The 19,667-nt window shown below is 36.0% G+C and overlaps 1 protein-coding gene across 3 annotated transcripts in view; it reads left to right on the top strand.

The window, feature by feature from the left end:
- Il1rapl1 (interleukin 1 receptor accessory protein like 1) overlaps positions 1-19,667 on the top strand; it is a 1,266,931-nt gene that overhangs the window by 645,953 nt on the left and 601,311 nt on the right. The gene's annotated exons all lie outside the window — the stretch shown is intronic.

The raw sequence follows: 19,667 nt of genomic DNA, 5'->3' as shown, positions 1-19,667 counted from the left end.
CTGTAATTAATAGTCTTTGTGTGATGACCCTGGTGAAACACATTTCTAAGCAGTGGGAACCCCTTTGGCCATCTGAGTTTAGGTTCTCTTTTTTGCAAATGAACATGTATTTTTAGCATTATTGGTTTCTTTCTTCACAGAAATAATCCTATAGTCTCATTGTAAAGTGGTATATTTCTCTTTAAAACCTTTAGCTTCTATTACAGCATGCATCTTAACTGTAACTTTAAACTTGTTAAAACTGAAACCTCACACTTTTTATATCCTTCGATCCCACTTACTGCTCCTTTTCACTAGACATGTTGTAAGAGTGTCAAGCAATAACTATGCTACTGACTGAATGCGAGTCTACCCTGAAAAATTTTCCACTAAACAAATCATTTCGTTGCTACAGTATTCTGCTTTACTGAAGTTATATACACAGACAGACTGCAATCTCAATACTTTTTACCAAATTATAAGCCAAATGGCTTCTAAGCCCTGTTCAAATATAGTCTTTATTTCCTTCTGAAAGCATATAAGCTAGCCCTTCATGGTCTACATTTCTCTTAACATTTTTTTCTAAAATACCATCAAAACAGCCCATTAACATCTTCTTATAACATCTTAGGCTTGTCCAGGCTAAAGCTTCAATCTTTTCCACATTCCTGCTGTAATTCAGCTATGACACTTAAGAATCACATAGTCAAATTTATCACACCAACAGACTAACTACATGGTACAAATTTTCCACAATAGTTTCATGTCTTCTTGCTGAAACAAAATACCTGAAATAAAGGGTTAGAGAGATGTCTTAACACTGTCTGCTTTACCAGAGGACCCAGGCTTATTCCCAGCACCCAAAAGGCAGCTCACAGCTGTCTGTAACTATAATTCCAAGGAATCTGCCACCCTCTTCTGGTCACCTCAGGCAGCAGGCGCATACATGATACATTGACACATGTGGGCAAACACCCATATAAATAAAAAATTTAAAAAAATCTTAAAAAGTAACTTCCTGAAAACAAAGCATAACTTAAAAAAAAACATTGTACAAAACTAGGTGCTTCGGCTTCCTAAGACCCCTCCTTGCTTTTCAGGACATCTTTGTCTCTGTGGACCATGCTGTGCTTGTGTTTCCTCACCTTTAGTGAAAGACTTTATTCATTCTCTTGAAAATCAATAGTGACTTACCGAAGGGAAGGCTTATTTTGGTTCAGAATTTGAGAGTACAGCAAAGGACTCATGGTGGCAAAAACTTGAGGAAGCAATTGGCTACAGTGTGGAAATGTAATGGGTCTTTATCTTATTGTCTAATTTAACTTTTAAAATGCCATTGAATAAAAAATAATAGTTTGAAAATATCATTGTTTCATATGTATGTAAGTGCAAATGAACTTGTAAAAAAGTCCTCAACATGTGTAAAACTGTGGTGATTCGAATGAGGAAGCCCCTTTTGTCCATCCGTTTGCATGCTTACTCCCCAGGTGGTGGATTGTTTGGAAAAGATTAAACATGTGGTCTTGTTGCTGGAGGTGTGTCTCTGTAAGGGGGCTTTGGAGTTTCAAAAGCCCATGTCAGGCCCAGTCTGCCTGTCTATGTTTCTCAGTCTCTTTCTCTGTCTCTCTGTCTCTTTATATTCCCACTTCTCTACCTGCTGCCTATAGATCAGGATAGAAATGTATCAGCCACTTCTCAGTGAGTATACCTTCCTCCATGCTGCCACACTCCCTCATCATAACTGTGACCTGACTTTCCGAATGTGTAAGCAAGTCCCCAGTTAAATGATTTCTTTTTATAAGAGTAGACTTGGTGACTCTTCACAGCAATAGGATAGTAACTAAGAAGGATAACTACAGGCATCTTGCATCATTATAAAAATCCATCTAATTATACCTCTAATTCTCTTTTGTGAACCTGACATTCATTATCAATTGCTCATATGTGTATATGTATGATCATATTCTGCATTTGATGTCTATTAACAGCTCTGTGTTTTTAAGATATATAGAAGAATATTAATGTTTTGAAATATAAGTTGTACCTGTCGTGGGGATAAAAATATTACCATATATTTTCCTCACAATGACAAGGCTTATAGCCAGTATTTTTACAAGAAAGAGATTAAAAAGAGAGTGAATAACACATTCATTTAATCAAAGTTTTACATAACATAGACTTCTAAAATGAAGACACAAAACTCCAGGTGTAATTAAATTTTTAATATGTTTTGAGTTACTTAAAATGGAAAGACATGTAAGGATGTGATTGGAAGAACTAATTTAGTTAATATGCTATACTGGGGAGGAAAGGGATGACAAGATGAAGGAGGGTGGTAGAAGATCAAAGTCCTTGATCTTGAGACCTCTCCAATCTCCTTTCTTTAGATAAAAGCACTTAGCATGCCAAGGCACTGTATTTGACGTATTACATTCTGAATATTTACACTTAAGACATAATTTTTATTATATAATAGCTTTGGAAACTTACTACCTTAAAGATAATAAAGATTGGTCCTGGAAAAATGGCTCAGTATTTAAAAGCACTTGCTGTTCTTGTAGTGGAAGTCAGAATACAACTTGTCTAACTCTGCTTTCTCCTTCCACCATGTTGGGCCTGGGGATCAAACTCAGGTTATCGTACTTCACAGTGTTTACCTATACCCACTGAGCCATTTTGTCATCCCACAGTAATATAGATTTTGAAGATTACAGTTCAAAGTAAGCTGTGTGGTATTTTATCTTAAACTGTCGTCTAAATTATAATATATGTTTTTAATTTTACTTTATATTCCAAAGGGACAAAATGGTTAGTATTCCCAACTTTAAATGAAAGTCACAAGCATAGGGATTATAATACTATCTAAAAGAAACTTTAGTAGTTCACAACTCTTGAGTTCATGGCCACTTTCTGTGTGACCTTGGAAAAGTAATTTAACTTCAATTAACCTCAAAGTGCTCACCAACAAAATGAGAGTATCGATAATCAGATATGACTCATAGGATTTTTCTAGATTAAACAAAATGTTATACATAAAGGCTTAAAACAGTGTCCAAAATAATTAACTAAGTCTAATCATTATAATTGTTATTAATTCCATTATCATTTTAATGTTGTTGCTTGATAGATTTGTTCCTCTGGACTAAGCATCTTAAGGACACAAAGAGCAAAGCTAAATAATAAAAAATTTTTCAGCAGTTAGCAGGTCCATATCTTAGATGCTTAAATAGGTGGCCTATTATGAATTGAGTGAATAAATTCTTGGCTGAGGTAACAATAAATGACAGTCATGCAATTTATTTTTACCTAAATTTAACCTTTATTTTTATATAAAAAATATCATTCATGGGTATGCTCATGCATACACAATCACATATATAGCTAAGGTAGATATTAAACACTAAACATGCTATTTGTAATGAAATTAAATTTATTAAATTATAAGTTTTAATGTTTTTACATTTCTAAGAAGATTTTGTTGGTAACATTATAACCTTGCTTTGTTAGATTATTTAAAAATTGCTTTTAATTTACTAAAGGGAAAATCTCTTGTTATTTTAAATGTTGATTTTTTAAAAAAAACATATATTCTGCAGTACGATCCTCTGAGGGTCAAGTAACTGGCGTGTAGCTCAAAATATTTTTATGATATGTATTTTCTCAATAACCAGTTATTTTGGGGGTATGACTGTCACTTGATATGTAAAATATCTACAAATGTATTTTCAGGCTTTCATGAGCTTTGGTGCCCTTCATTTCAGAAAGCCCTTTCTTATTTAGTCCATCTTTGATAACATGCCTTGGTTACATGGTGATGTTTGATTCAATCCTTATGGCCATATTTATAAGAGAAGTAGCTTAGTATAGTAGGGTGACCATTTAGTTTACAAGCATCATGTTAGCCCTTTCCCCTTTCTTCTTTCACGTTTCCTTCTTGAAATACTATCCTTATGGTGAAAGGTGTGTAATTAAGCCATATAACAGGATGACAAAGCCAAAAACTAGAAAAGCTGAGTTGAAAACCAAATAGTTTCCATGCCAGCTCTGTAACTTGTATTTAGGTGTAATGTATGCGAAAATTAATGAAAAATCTAATCTGTTTAATATAGCAATGCATATATCCTTTGTATTGGTTGTCCAAGTGATGTTATAGATATTTCCTAACCAGTGGGTTGATCATTCTTTTCAATTAATCCTAGATGAAAATTATCTTAGTCAGAAAGCCTATTGCAATAAATACTTTGATAAATGATGCCATTCTCATTGTTTTTAAAACATATATCTTGTAAATCTAGCAGCATAAAAACAGATGATAAAATTATGTCTAAAGATGGAAGTTTCTGCTATATAGCATGAGTTAGGTATCAACATTCCAGTACAAATACCATCTAAATATAAGCTGCCACCCTACTCAGAAATAAATTAATATCTAAAGGGAACCTGCAGCCTAAGTAAATGGTGAAATACTTTATGTAGTTTGCTGACATTCATTTAGGAGAGTTTGACACCTGATCATCTCTAGAGTACATAACCCATTGATTTTTTATTAAATCACATGACAGATAAGTAGAAAGATAGCAACCCATGAAATTTATGAAATGCATATATCTTAAAGAAAAATAGAATAATTAAGATAAATGAAGGAATAATTCAACATTGGAGCTGCAAAACAAATGGAATAATGATTATCAAACTTGAAGATAATACCAACTAAGATAATCTGAAGAACAAACAGAAGTCAAGGTGGGCTTTGAAAGGAACTATTATTTTGGTAAAGGGAACATTTTCAATTATGTAGAAAAGAGGAAGAGGTTGGAACATGGGTTATGCTGATATGTGAATAAGGTGACAACACTGAAAAGTATTTTTGAGTGAGAAATCATTTTTAAAAAGAGGCGAACCTATCAATGGGTATATCAGAGTAGATTGGGGAAAGCATATGAGGTCTCAACCGTACACAAAGAACTATGGGCAACTAAGCAGGAGACATTGTATGTACCAGGGAAAAGCATACCAATTGGTTATTCAGTGTCAAAAAGCCCTGAAAACATACATACAATGAAAATTATATGGGATGAATAGGTTACATTTAGGAAGGAAAGCAGGAAGATTTTGGAGAGATTACAGGGATTGGTGAAATCTTTTAAAATTATAATCTCAAAAATAAATAACTGTTTTTATATAATAATTTTTTATTTAACTTTTTACACATGTTACTCTCAGTTCCCTCTCCCTCCTCACTTCCCCCGGTTCCCCATTCCTCCCAATCCCACACCCCACTCCATTTCCCCTCTCCTCCCCAGGGAGGATAAGGCCTTCCATGAGGGATTTTCAGAGTCTGTCATATCATCTAGGGCAGGGCCTAGGTCTTCCCCCATGTGTCCAAGATTAGAGAGCATCCTTCAATGTGGAATGGGCTCCCAGATTTCATTTGTATGCCAGGAATAAATTCTGATCTACTCTCCAAGGTCCCATAAATTGCCGAGGCCTCTTCTCTGACACCCAAGTTCCGGGGGGGGGGGTAGTGAGGGGTGGGGTTTGTCTGGATCAGTCCCCATGCTGGTCTCTCAGTCATCAGTATGGGGTCCATGTGCTCCCCCTTGTTTAGGTCAGCTGCCTCTGTGGGTTTTGCCAGCTGGGTCTTTATTCCTTTGCTCAACACTCCTCTTTGCAACTGGGTTCCAGGAGTTCAGTTCATTATTTAACTGTGGGTGTCTGCCTCTGCTTCCATCAGCCACTGGATGAGGGTTCTAGGATGGCATGTATGGTAGTCATCAATCTCATTATCAGGGAAGGGCATTTAAGGTAGCCTTAATGTCAGTTGGCGTCATTTTTGTAGATCTCTGAAGATCTCACTAGTGCCAGATATCTACTCCAAATAAAAAAGGCTCCCTCTATTATGGTATCTCTCACCCTTCTCTCCTCTATTCTTGCCCTGGCTCAACCTTCCTGTTCCCCGTGTTCTCCTTTCCCCTCATCTTCTTCCCCTCTTTTTCTCCTATCTCTTTCTCCTCTCCCCTCATCCCTGCTCCCATCCCATTTAGGATATCTCCTCCTATGACCCTTCTCCGGGTTACCAAGCATATCTCCCTGCTTCCCAGACTCTCTGGAGGTGGGATTGTAGGCTGGCAATCCCCTGCTACATGTCTAAAATCCATATATGGGTGAGTACATGCCATGTTTGTCTTTTTGTGACTGGGTTACCTCACTCAGGATGGTTTCTTCTAGTGCTATCTATTTGACTGTAAATTTCAGGATTCCGTTTTTTTTCTGCTGAGTAGTACTCCATTGTGTAGATGTACCATATTTTCTCTATCCACTCTTCAGTTGAGGGGCATCTAGGTTGCTTCCAAGTTATGGCTATTACAAATAATGCTGCTATGAACATAGTTGAGCAGATGTCCTTATTATATGAGTGTACGTCTTTTGAGTATGTGCCTAAGAGTAGAATTGCAGGATCTTGTGATAGGATGATTTCTATTTTCCTGAGGAATCCCCATACCAGTCTCCAAAGTGGCTGCACAAGTGTCTCCTCTTCTCCACATCCTATCCAGCATAAACTCTTATTAGTGGTTTTGATTTTAGCCATTCTGATGGGAGTGAGATGGTATCTCAGAGTTGTTTTGATTTGCATTTCCCTAATGACTAAGGATGTTGAGTACTTTCTCAAGTGTCTCTCGGCCATTTTAGACTCCTCTATTGAGAATTCTCCATTTAGTTCTGTACCCCAAATTTTAACTGGATCCTTCGGTGTTTTGGAGACTTGCTTCTTGAGCTCCTTGTAAGTTTTGGATATCAGGCCTCTGAAAGATGTGGGGTTGGTGAATATCTTTTCCCATTCTGTGGGCTGTCATTTTGTCTTGTTGACTGTGTCCTTTGTCTTGCAGAATCTTCTCAGTTTATGATGACTTAACAATAAACTTTATGAGACAGAAAAGTAATAAAACCTTAAACCTGAGGACAAGATCAAGTTATTTACCTGAATTCATTTATTGAAACCTTACTATGGTATAGGACTCTTCTAGTCATTTTGGAACAAATTGCAAGTGAAAAAATAAGACGTGTTCCTCAGTAGTCTAAGCTGTACTTGGGAAAATGCAGTGAACAGGCATATTATCAAGTTTCTGAAGAGGTAGCTGTAGTGTCACATGGCTCTCACCCTGCTTTTAATAATGTGTAGCAGTAAGAATAGGATAAAATGAAGGCATATATAATTGAAAAAGAAAAGGCAAAGACAACTTTTCCTTGAGGGTGAATCATTGTGTAAGAATATTAGCATCTAGACATTAGTATCACGTCTGGCCAATGTTGTATTTATTATCTTCAGCCATCAGCAAAAGATAAAGATAAAGTATAGCTAGCTGAATTTTCAAATTATTATTGAGTTTTAAAATTTACAACAAGCCTTAGACTAAGATAGCATCACCTAGATTATATAGTTAAGCTAAGAAAAATTTTAAAAAGTAGTGGTAACAAACTCTTTCTCCTTAAGTTCAAGTAAACATAATTAAAAGAAGCAGAAAACAAGTGGAATATACAAGGGTAATGGAGCAGTATAACAGGGCACCATTGCTGGGTCACAGGTTCCAATGTTAACATAAAATGAAGCCTGTGTGTGTGTGTGTGTGTGTGTGTGTGTGTGTGTGTGTGTGTGTGTAGAATTTCAGGTAGACAAAACCAAAGGAGCTCCTCTAGACAGCTTAACCTCATTACTTCTGGAGATCTCTCCAGATAATTTCTAAATTATTGTCAAAAATTTATTATAACTAAAGTAACACAGTTAATTTCCTCTTTGCTTCTATTATTTTAAAATGTAAGTTGTTCTAACTGTGATATCTATCTACTTTTGTGAGGAGTACACAAGATCATTTGAACTTTTTGGACTGCCTAGATAAATTAATAACAACAATTTCTCTCATATTGGGAAATTTAAGACATTTGCCACTACTTTTTTTTAATCAGCAGCATTCACAATAATTTCAGGATATTTAAAATTTTATATTGGATATATTATACTTCATACTTTTTTATCCCTTTGGTGTACATTTATTTAGAAAGCCTGCTCTATGCCTATATCACAATCTAAGGGTTAGTAGGTAATTTACCTCATAATTCACCTAGGATTTTATTTGTGAATGATCGGTGTTCTAAATGAATGTGATTATAAGGCATAAATTAAGTATGACAGTTTCTTCGTACAGTTAAGTCACATTATAAGCCAAATGAATATGGCATATTTTAACTCAATCATTTAAGTAATTAAGAAGATGTTTGTTTTTATTTTCCCTGTACTGTTTTATATTTTCTCTAAAATAAGATCTATTTATTTTACTATGTTGGCCACCAAAATCTATTCCTTCTACCTATGAAATGCAGTTAGTTCTTTAATTTAAATCTCAAAAGGCTCCATTGAGAACCAAACACTTTGTGTGCATGCATATGTTCCTGTGAGCAAACATGTGTGTATGTGTGCCTTCGTGTATGTATATTACTACTGACTAAACCCTGGAATTCAGGTGATAGACAAAAAATGCTCTACCACTGAGTTCTATCCCAAGCCCTTAAATTCTTTATTTTGTATTGCTGATAGTTTCTTACCTCAGGTGTAGTCAGCTAATAAAGTAACACAGCTTTCTATCTCTTACAAGGACACTTGGATTTACTAGGCAGCCATCTTAGTAAACCTGTGTGGTGGTTTGTGCCTTACTGCTGGGCCACCTGTATCTGAGAATGTGTGGAGGGTGTCTGGATTGATGACACAGATACCAGTCGGTGATGCAAAGAAAGCTTTAAGTAGGCCCCAAGAGGGCTCAAGAAAGCTCCCAAGAAAAGTTTCCCAAGAAAGGCTTCCCTTTATTTTTTTTACCAGGGCTGGTTACATGCCCCTGACACTAGAGTGCCAGGGGGTCAGGGATAGGTGGCTAGCCATTGGAAAAATCAAAGTCAGGGTGTTCCCGTGAGGGAGCCCTTATCGGGAACTTATTGCTCTAGTAAACATTTCTTAGGGTACCGGATTGTTTTCAGTAAACATTTTTTTAGTAAACATTGTCTTACAACTGCCTACTCCCAGGCTGATGAGGAAGTGGGCCTCCAGCCAAAGCCAAAGTCTTTTGTTCCCACAGTTTGAAGAGGAATGAGCCCAGAAGGCTCAAGATACTATTTGAAAGAATTAGTAGATACTCTCAACTTGTGGATGTGACAAGTTGAGACCCCTTTCACAGGTGTTGCTTATCAGACATTTACATTACAATTCATAAGAGTAGCAAAATTACAGTTATGAAGTAGCAATGAATTATATTACAGTTGGAGTTTAGCACAACATGAGGAACTGTATTACAAGGTCACAGCATTAGCAAGATTGGGAACCACTGGATTAGAGGATTAAGATGTATATGGCTTTGTTGGAGTAGGTGTGGCCTTATTGGAGGAAGTCTGTCTCTGGGCATCAGCTTTGAAGTTTTTAAAGTTATATATGTATCTTTAAAAAAGATTCTTTCATTTTATTTTATGTGTATAAGTGTATGTGTATATATATATGTATCATGTGTGTATGTCTGGTGCACACAGAGGTCAGAAGAAGCCATAAGATTCCATGGAACAGGAGTTGTGGATGATTGTGAGCCACCATGTGGGTTATGTGAATCGAAACCAGGTGTTGTCTAAGGGCTCTTACCTACTGAATCATCTCTCCAGCCCCTCTATGTATTTTATTTCATTTTATTTTGCCTGTATCTATTTTTAAAAATAAAAAACAAGCTATGTTCTCAAAAATGCTGTTTCAAGCAGATAATTGATTTGTAAATATGATATATATATATATATTATTGGCATTCAAACCCAGTATTTATGTGAGCTATTCTCTTCAGACATACTGAACTCTTGAGTATGGCCTGTCAGACAAAAATGTATAATGACAAGTTTTAAAAGTACACTCACAAAATACTAGTTTTATATACATGATTGATTTGTACCATGATGTATTTCCTTACCACAAAGAGATAATATTTATGTGAGTTACTTTCTTCAGCTATACTGAACCCTAATATGACTGTCAGGAGGAAATGTACATTGACAGATTTGCCCTGTCATGGCAATATTTAAAGAATCTATCCTTGTCACATTTTTGCCAGAATATGAGGGTAAGATAAAAATGACTTATACATAGTGAAAAAAGTCATGATCAGTTGATAAGTCCCATACTTGTTTATGTATCTTTACATGGGACCAGATACTAGAGAACATGAATGACAAATAGCAGATAATCCTTCTGATCAGGCTTTTGAAGGCTAATCTACTAAATTCTTCTGAATATTAAACACTTAACAAAAACTGAATTGCATTGTGGCCTTAAAAATATAAAAACTCAAAAGTCTATGACATACTTTGTAAAGAAGGCTATCACACACATAAAAGTATCTTACACTAAGTAGGTAGTATTTGAAATGGCCTTTGACTATAAAGATGAAAATTAGACAGTCTAGGCAACGCATTAATGTTCCCTAAGATAGCAAGATAGAAAAAATTCAAGGACATAAAATTTAAGAGAATGCTTTCACAGAAATAGAGAATGTTCAATAAAGCTTTTAGGTCATATCCCAGTGTGATGGGAGTTGTGCATAATTCTGTAGGACGTAATGATTTCTGAAGAGGGAGATGTGTCATCAAACCTACTTTTGAGGAAAATTGATTCGGCTGACAGATACTAGTTAAATAGAATAGAGGCAAGGGTAATGGGAGGCGTATCAGTTAAGAGCTTCTTACCAAGAGGCCTTAAGTTAGAAGTAGTGAAGGCTTTGACTACAACAGTGAGAATTAACTAAAAAAGAGGGGATGGTTGTGAAAAGCAGGGTGTAAGGCAGGACTACATGATTTAGCAAAGGACTGGCAAAGGGAGGGAAGGGAGGTGCCCATAATGACTGGTTTCCTGCTTGGATGACTAGGGAATGTGCTGGCAGAATAGAAACAGGAAACTGGGCTGATGATGTAATCTGCCCTTTGAATGCATTTAAGATGCTAGAAGATTTCTCAGGGTGACTGGCTGAAACAAGTCTTTGAAAATGTTGGCTGAAGTTTTGGACAGAGATAAAGAAAGGTGGACTTGGGAGTTTTAGTGTAAAATAATTTTAGTGCGAAGGAAGGGGAGCTTTGTAAATCATCTCCTGGTAGAAACTCACTTTACTTGAGTTGCTGCCCTTTCCTCATATCTGCTAACTGGTTTTCTGTCTTCATTTTGAGCTCTGAGTTCCTAACATTTTGAATCAGACATTCCTATTTACATCATTCTGTTAGAAATACCATTTTCCCTGAGCTTTATTTCTTTCCCTTTGAGCCTAGTTCTTAGGATCCTATTCTAGGGAAATTATATGTCTTTCACAGAAAAGCTCTTGTCTCATTTTAAAAAGCTATAAATCCTTGCTCAGACTACTTTTCTAGTAAAACAGAGTATTATAAGTGGCATTTAGAGGCCATGCATTATCTGTGGGTCTAGTTTTGCTGTGCCTCTTACTATACAATTTTTCACAAAAATAGTTTGATGAATACTCTCAACAAAACTTGCTTAAGTTCTTATAAGACTGACAGAATTCAATTAGAAATCTCTGAGAGATATCCCTATAGAAAGATGCTTGGAAGTGTATCTCTCACTTGCCACGTTTATTCTTTCCTGAGGTCCTATAACTTTATCGTGTAATTGGAACACTGGTTCTTGTGAAACACTTTCTTTTCATGTCTCTTTGTCCTCATAACTTAGAGAAGAAGCAAGCAATACAATTCCTCAGTCTGCGACTCTGTGATTATTTTTTAATTTATTTTAGTTAGAATGAATTTGAACACACAGCAAAGGTAACTAACTCACAGCCAGCATGCTGCCACTGATTCCTGTAAATCTGTAACTGTCTCTGTAAAAAGAAAGTCTCCCTTTTGTTGCTATCATATTTTAACTTGCAGTATTTGACCATTAAACTAGCAGGATTATTTGGATCTTACATAAATGTTTATTGGGCTGTCTTTTTAATTCTCCATGAGCATAATTATTCATAATATATAACTTATATTTAGGATAAGGTACGTGACCTACCAATATTTTCTCACTTTTTATAGTAAGTTGCCAAAGGTTTAGGAAACAATGTCAGGGCAGATTCATAGAAACCTTACAGATGTAAAAAATAATTTCATGAAATATATTCAAATGGATTATACGGAATATTGTTCTGATGTTAAGGACCTGGAATTTTGTGAGATTTTTGTTTTGGTGTGTGTGTGTGTGTGTGTGTGTGTGTGTATGTGTGGTGTATGTGTTTGGCTTGTATATACATATACTTCTGTGAGGGTTCATGCACATACTTGTGTGCATTTGAGCACATATTTGTAGAGGCATTAGGTAAAAGCTGAAGTATCTTTCTTAGTCATTCCTGCTGCACCCTATATTTTGAGACAGATTCTCTCACTGAACCTGGAGCTTACCAATTTAACTCTACTTGCTGGCCAGTGAGCTCCATGGATCTGTTTGTCCCTGCCTCCCCAATGCCATGGTTACAAATGAGTGATAACAGATCTGGAGCTTCTATCTATAGCTGCTGGGAAATCAAGCACAGGTTCTCATGTTTGTCCACCAAGCTCTTTACCAACTGCATCATCTCTCCTGCCCTTAAAACTTGGGATTTTTCATATGAATGTTTGAACTTAAATACTATTCTTAGCATTTATAATTTATTTATGTTCTTTGAGTATATTTCCAGTGTTTAATATGGATATTAATGCCTTTTTCCTGAAAATATTTTCAGAATTTGGAATATGTCATGGAAGAAATGCTTAGAATTTCATATGGCACGTAAATTTTCAATTGTTGTTTTACTATAAGAGTTTGGTGGCAGAGTAAAAATACCATCTTATGCTCTTTGCATTCATTTTCATGTTGGAAAAAATGGCATAAACACTTCACTCGAGAAAAAACTTCTCATGAACATTTTTCAGCATTCTAACTTTTCTGAAATTGAACTTGATTATTCCAAATTTTTCTTTATAACTGCAGCAACATTTGTTCATTTCAAAAGATGTAGTATATAAATACATGTTCTTCACCACAATTGTACATTTACGCCTGACTAAAGCTGACCTTTGGCCCTCACCGTCCCTATTTATTTATAAAGATTATTCCATTGGCTATTTGTCATGATTCACCATAAATGAAGAGATGAGAAGAGATGGTGAACACTCTAAACTTCCACTTTGCTCATTTTCTTATTTAATATGCATTTTTAACAAAAGAAGTAAGATAATATGGACTTGTGGGGGGGTCCCCTTTCCCTCTTGGCATGTTGGCAATCAATCCAAGACGGGAAACAGGCATAAGGGGGTGATAAAAAGCTTTGTATACAGTCCATGAATCTGAATAGAGACAGCCCTCTGGGAGACAGACTTCGGGAATCAGCTCAATTTTATTTCAGAGTACTAGGAATATGCAGGTTTAGAGAACATGGGGACAAACCCTAATTTACATTAAGTGGTACACTCATATCGCAAAGGCTTAGAATGTGGCAGTAGTCCTATTGTAGAGCTTCTAGCACAAGTCTGAGGAAGGATCCGTGCTAAGGGTTTAAAGACAGTTTTTAGATAAGGTCAGTTCTCTAGTTTAGGGCAGGTAGGGAGCAGAAATACTTGCTGGAGAGAAAGGGAGTTTCCATATTGTCAAGATTAGAGAAAGTTTCCAGGTTATGGCAGACTGTGACCTCTAAACAGGCAGCAATGTATTCCAACATATAATTTTATTTAGAGTGAAGTGATAGCACAGATGACAGGGTGACAGGATCTCAAGAGTGATCGTAGGTTACACGACAGTATCCAATGTGCTATAAAGTCTGTGCCTTAAGTTCTTAATTTTCTACATGTTCAAGTTATTTTATTTCAAATAAGTTAGTGACTTCTGAAGACATGTATAAAAATATCTATATGCATTTTTTACTCATGTGTCATTTACTGAAAATATATTTATTTTTAATTGCTGGCTGCTAACTCCAGTGTCTATAGTTTCACTAAAGATGAAGGTAGCTATTCTGAGCTCTTTCTTGTGATTCTTGTTCAGATCTTCATTTTTTTCTTCATAATTCATTGCTTTGATTTACTTTGATTTAAATGAGATAGCCATTTCCTTTGGAATTATTATTTGTGAGGATTCTCTGTGGCCTTGGATGAAGGGGAATTCTTGTACAGACAATTTCTATTGGCCTAAGCAAGAACATAAGCTGTAATCACATTAAGATCACTATAAATTAAATCAGATTCATGGTTTGAAGTTTTGATGTCTAACCAAGTAATAGGAATCTGTGCTATAAATCTATCTTAAGGATATGTATAAGGTGGAGAGGAACAGATTTAGTTACGTTTCATCATTTCTTTCTGGAAGATGTAGCCCTTGGCTTTAATAGGTAGAGATTTTTCTATTTTGAGATTTGACTAGGACCTCTTCCCTTGACTGCTTAACCCTTTCTCTTGACCTTCGTTCCCATTACGCTGAGGCAATTCAGGCTACTGGAATTTCCACCATCAGTAAATGCTCTCAAGCAAACTATTTTCAGTGGGTCACTTAACTCTAAGGTTTGGATTTAGCAGAGAATTAAATGAAAAAATTAGCATAAAACATCTGTCTTGGAAACTATTGGATAATTTAAAATATGAGCCTGGAATGTGTGTTTATCTTTAGTGGGAGAGTTTGTATAGATAAACTTAGCTTAGAGTATTACTATACATAGAATTTCTTTGCTGCTGTTTTCTGGGAAGTACACCATCATATTCCCTAGTTCACACCAGTATTGTTGACATAATTCTTCTCTCTGACCATACTTGCCACAAGTCTTATTTTTACTTTCCATTTGAACATATTGTTTTCTTTGAAGAGGGAATAGCTGAGCAGAATACATCATGGCAGGGAGAAAACAGAGAACAAGGAATTCCAGTATTAGACTGGCTTCCTACTTTTTTTTGCTTTTATTTCAACTGTGCCACAGTTTGCTGCCCACATTCAGGGTGGGTCTTGCTCCAGATAATCATCTTTGGAAATTAACTCACAGATTTATGAAGATGTGTGCCTCCCCATCAGACTAGGTGATAATAAAGCCATTGAAGTTCATAATGAAAATGAATTACTACATGTCTAACCAACCCTTTCAGTCTTACACCTAAATATATATCATGTTAAACCATAAAATCTGGAATCTCAACTGTTCATGTTTACCTTACAATACCAAACAAATTTAGTCTCTTAAAGAGTTCTTATTGTCTTAGGAGTTTCAATAATATTTGAAAGTACAAATTGATTGTCTCCACTGGAACTTTGTGCTGTGAGTTATTGTGACACTGAAAAAAATCATATGTATCCTAACACAGTAAACATTCTCATTCAAAAAGTTAAGAGTGGTGCATAAAAGCAGAAATATAATCAAAGCATGATGAGAATCAAGACTGACAAATATTATATCCTTTAGCTCCATGTTTGGCATCTGACACACAAAACATCATTGTGTGTGTTCCAGTAAGTTTTGTAACCTCTACTCCTGTGTTTCTGACCAAATCACTTATCTCCTGTGGCTTTGTTATCTTCAGCAGATATATTACTTTAGCGTCATCTCTAACATTCTGGGGTTTCTACTGCACTGTTAAATATATCTCATAAGTGCATGTAATACCTTTTCAAATGCTACCCAAAGGAATTCTGACTCTACTGTACATTGTCTTTTCCTCTCAGGTATTCCTTAAAAATCTACGTGAAATCTTCTAACCCATAATTTTTGTATTTTGCATACCTGCAAAACTAACATATGTTGAAATTTGATTGGCATTATAAAACATATTAGGAAGTGGGCCTTTCCATATATTTAAAAGTCATTAGATTTCTGAGTACTACGAAACGATTAATACTGTTTCAGAATGAAAAGAATGGCTTTAGTCAAATTTTTCTCTGTATACTTAGACATTTTGAAAGGGTTCACTAGTCCTTTCACACGTGACACAGCAAGAAAACTCTTATTAAACTCAGACATCATAATCTTGAACTTCCAAGACTTCAGAATAATAATCCTAATAATGCTTACCATTTACAAATTATTTAGCCTATTGTATTTGTCCTAGCTACGTGCCTACGACTAAAAGCAATTTAGCAAGAGAAAACTTTATTTCCACTGTAGCTGTAGTCCACTATGAAGGGAAGTTAGGGCAGGAATTGAGGCAGGAACTTAAGTAGAGATCAAGAAGGAACACTGATTACTGGTTTACTCTCCATAGCTTGCTCAGCTTTTTTTCATATATACAGGGCTACCTGCCCATTGGTGGCACAACCTACAGTTGGCTGGGCATTCCCAAATCTATCATTAATCAAGAGAATGCCCTGAATACTTGTCTATGCTCAATCTGTTAGAAGCATAATTTCAGTTGAAGTTCCTCTTCCCGAGACTCTGACTTGTATCAAGATGAGAAAATACTGGACAAGGACAATATTTAAATATAACAATAGAATAATTAACATGTGTATAATTGTCTTTACTGGTTCCAACTAAATGTAACAAACGTTTTATTTTGGCTTAGAATTTAGAAGACTACAGTCCACCATGGCAGGGAAGGCATGGCATTGTTCCTAACACTGACCAGAAAGTAGAAAATGGCAAGTGCTAGTGTTTGACTTTTTTTCTTTATTTTTCAAATTAATTTTATTTTTTTCTGCATTGCTATTTTGCTTTCATGTATGTCATGTCTCTTGGAACTGAAGTTCCAGAGCGTTGTGAGCTTCCATGTGGGTGCTAGGAATTAAACACAGGTCCTCTAGATGAGTGGCTATTGGTCTTGACCACTGAGCCATCTCTGCAACCCCTCTTTTTACTTTTTAAAAGTTTTTATTCAGTGCCAGACCCCATCACATGGAATAGTCCTTCCACTATTCAAAGTGGATTTTCCATCCTTAGTCAAACATCTTTTGAATTATCTTCATGGACATGCCTCACTAATTACCTAGGTGCTTATCAGTCTCATAGACAATCAAAATTAGTAAATGACTCTTTTCAGGGTGATATCTTGAAGTTTTTTGTTTACAACCTTAGCCTTTAATGATGGAACTGTTTTTTCAGTCCTCATCATGATATCTCAACACATCACTTTAAAACAAAATATTCTCCTCTTGATCTCAAAAGACTCATAAATATCTCATATTGCAAAAAAGACATTCATTCTACTTTCAAAACTTACCATTGTCTGCACGGTTTAGAAAAGTTATCATGTCTCATCTGTTCAACGTCCAGTGTCTCTCTTGACTCACATAATTATGCACACCTATAAAATTAAAGATGTGTAAGTTACATATTCCCAATATACAGGTGCACTGAGTGACCAAAAGTGCAAAATGGGGTCATAATGGAGCAGGAGCAGGCCAAAGCAATGCCAAAATTCAGTAACATGAACACCAAAACTTGGAGATCCATGTATGGAGTCTGGAGTCTGGGCTGAAACAGCATCCTGTTATGAAGCCAAGGCAGACATAACCTTTCAGTCTCTAATCTATGCCAAAACTTTATTCTCTAAAAATCCCATAGTATTGGTATCTGCAATAGTTTGTTGTCTCGATTTCTGCTTAGACTTCACTTTCAAAGCTCTATGTAACAGAACATCAAAGAGTCCTTACAGGCAATCTAACCCTGTCACACATTGTCTAGACATTGTTACTTTCTGGAACATTAGTGCAAGCTCCCATGACCCAGTAACTCCTGATGCTTTTTTTCCTTGAAATTCAGAACCATGTTAACCATGCTACTGTTAACATGCCAATTCAATATGTATTCTAACCTTCTTCTGTAACATCCTTTGTCACTTCTGCCAATTCTGAACTTCTGAACCTGGACAAACACTTCCATAGCTGTTGTTGTTAAGAAGGGAATCCCTCTCACTTGAAGGCATTCTTAATATCTCTCCTTTCACACGAATTTACACTTCTATTCAGCTTGAGAAAAATGCAAGATTTCTCCTTAACTGTCCTAGTCTCTTTAACAATAAAGATGCTTCATCAGCATCCACCTTTTCAATAATTCTATATTCGACTTTTCCACCAAACTATACATTTTTTCTGCCCTAGTTACTGTTTTTTCTCAGTGTAAACTGGGATAAGAGTAATGAAGAATAATCATTCTAAAACTTCAAGGTTATGCTGCTTTGAAACTTATTTCACAAAAATTATTCTATTACTTGTAAATTCAGCTTTATTGAAGTTACCAATACAATAAGAATGTAGTTACATTCTTTGCAAAATTGTACCATGAATGGCTTCTAGTCCAATTTCTGGTCTGTAGACCTTATTCTCTTCTAAATCCTTATGAGCTGAAACTTCGCTGTCCATCTTACTGTCAGTGTTCTCACGTAGTAATCATCTACAATAATAGTCTATTAAGTTCTCCTACAGCAATCCTGAACATTTCTAGTCTTCTCTTCAGTTCCAAACCCTTCCTCATCCCTAACACAAACAAATATCAATTGAATATAAACCAGATGATCAGGAATTTTTGATGTTTTGTTTATTTTTATATTGATTTGGTTTTAGCTTCCACAGATTCACTTCTAAAAATCTTTTTCTTTTTTGAAATGTTTTCATTAAAATAGATATATCACTTTCCTACCCTTTTCTTCTTCCAGCCTCCCCGCACCCTAGGTACTCTCCCATGAACACCTCTCATGCCCCACTCTCAAGCTGGTAGCCTCTTTTTCTTTGATATTGTTAACACATGTGGGCACTAATTACACACACACACACACACACACACACACACCACACACACACACTGCTGATCCATTTTGGTTGATGGTGTGTTTGAAGACAGACCAATCTGCATGGAACAACCAATAAGGGGCCTCATATCTGGGAGAGGCTAATTCTCCTTCTCCCAGAAGTCAATGGTTTCCCATAGATCTTTATCTAGGGATGGAGCCCTTTGAAAATTTCCCCCTTCCATAGTAACATATCTATGACCATTGCTATTCTTCTGGACTTCTTTATGCAGCCATTTCTAGGAGAGACTACTGTTTCATGGCAGACTTCTTAGTATTCTGATTCTTAGAATCTCTTATCCCTTTTTCCATGGTGTTTCCTGAGCTCTAGATGCAGGTCTGTGATGCATTTGTAAATATTGGGGCCAGGGTCCCCAAAGTCTAATGATCTCCACATTTTGTGCAGTTGTGCTTTTCTGTGATGGCCTCTATTTGCTGTAAAGTGTATCTTTCTTGATGAGAGGTGGTAACTATACATTTGTGGATATAAGGATAAAATTTAGAATGTGGTAAGGAGTTATGCTAGTCTAGTATTTACAGGATATTATGTAAGGTCCTTGAGCTCACTAACCCAGAGAAGCTGGCTAGGTTTCTAGCACCAGGAATGATTTACATCTGCTGAATTTGCCTTACATCCAATTAGACAGCTTTTGGTTTCACCAACATGTGGGTTGCATTTATTATGCCTTTATGCATATCTTGCCATGCCACTAATTGTCTAAGTTCTTAGGTATTACAACATGCTAGGATTTGTTTACTTGATTCCTTCCCTTGGCAGCTTGTGTAATATTTTCTAGAACCACTGAATTTAGACAGAAGGGAAGAAGCTGTCAAGTCAGATCCAGTTTGGTCATCTGAGTCCTGTTTCCTAAGTGAGGAGTTTCTTCATCATG

Source organism: Mesocricetus auratus, unplaced genomic scaffold (assembly GCF_017639785.1).
Source record: "Mesocricetus auratus isolate SY011 unplaced genomic scaffold, BCM_Maur_2.0 Super-Scaffold_100003, whole genome shotgun sequence".
Taxonomy (NCBI): domain Eukaryota; kingdom Metazoa; phylum Chordata; class Mammalia; order Rodentia; family Cricetidae; genus Mesocricetus; species Mesocricetus auratus.
This window is presented reverse-complemented; position numbering and strand designations above follow the sequence as displayed.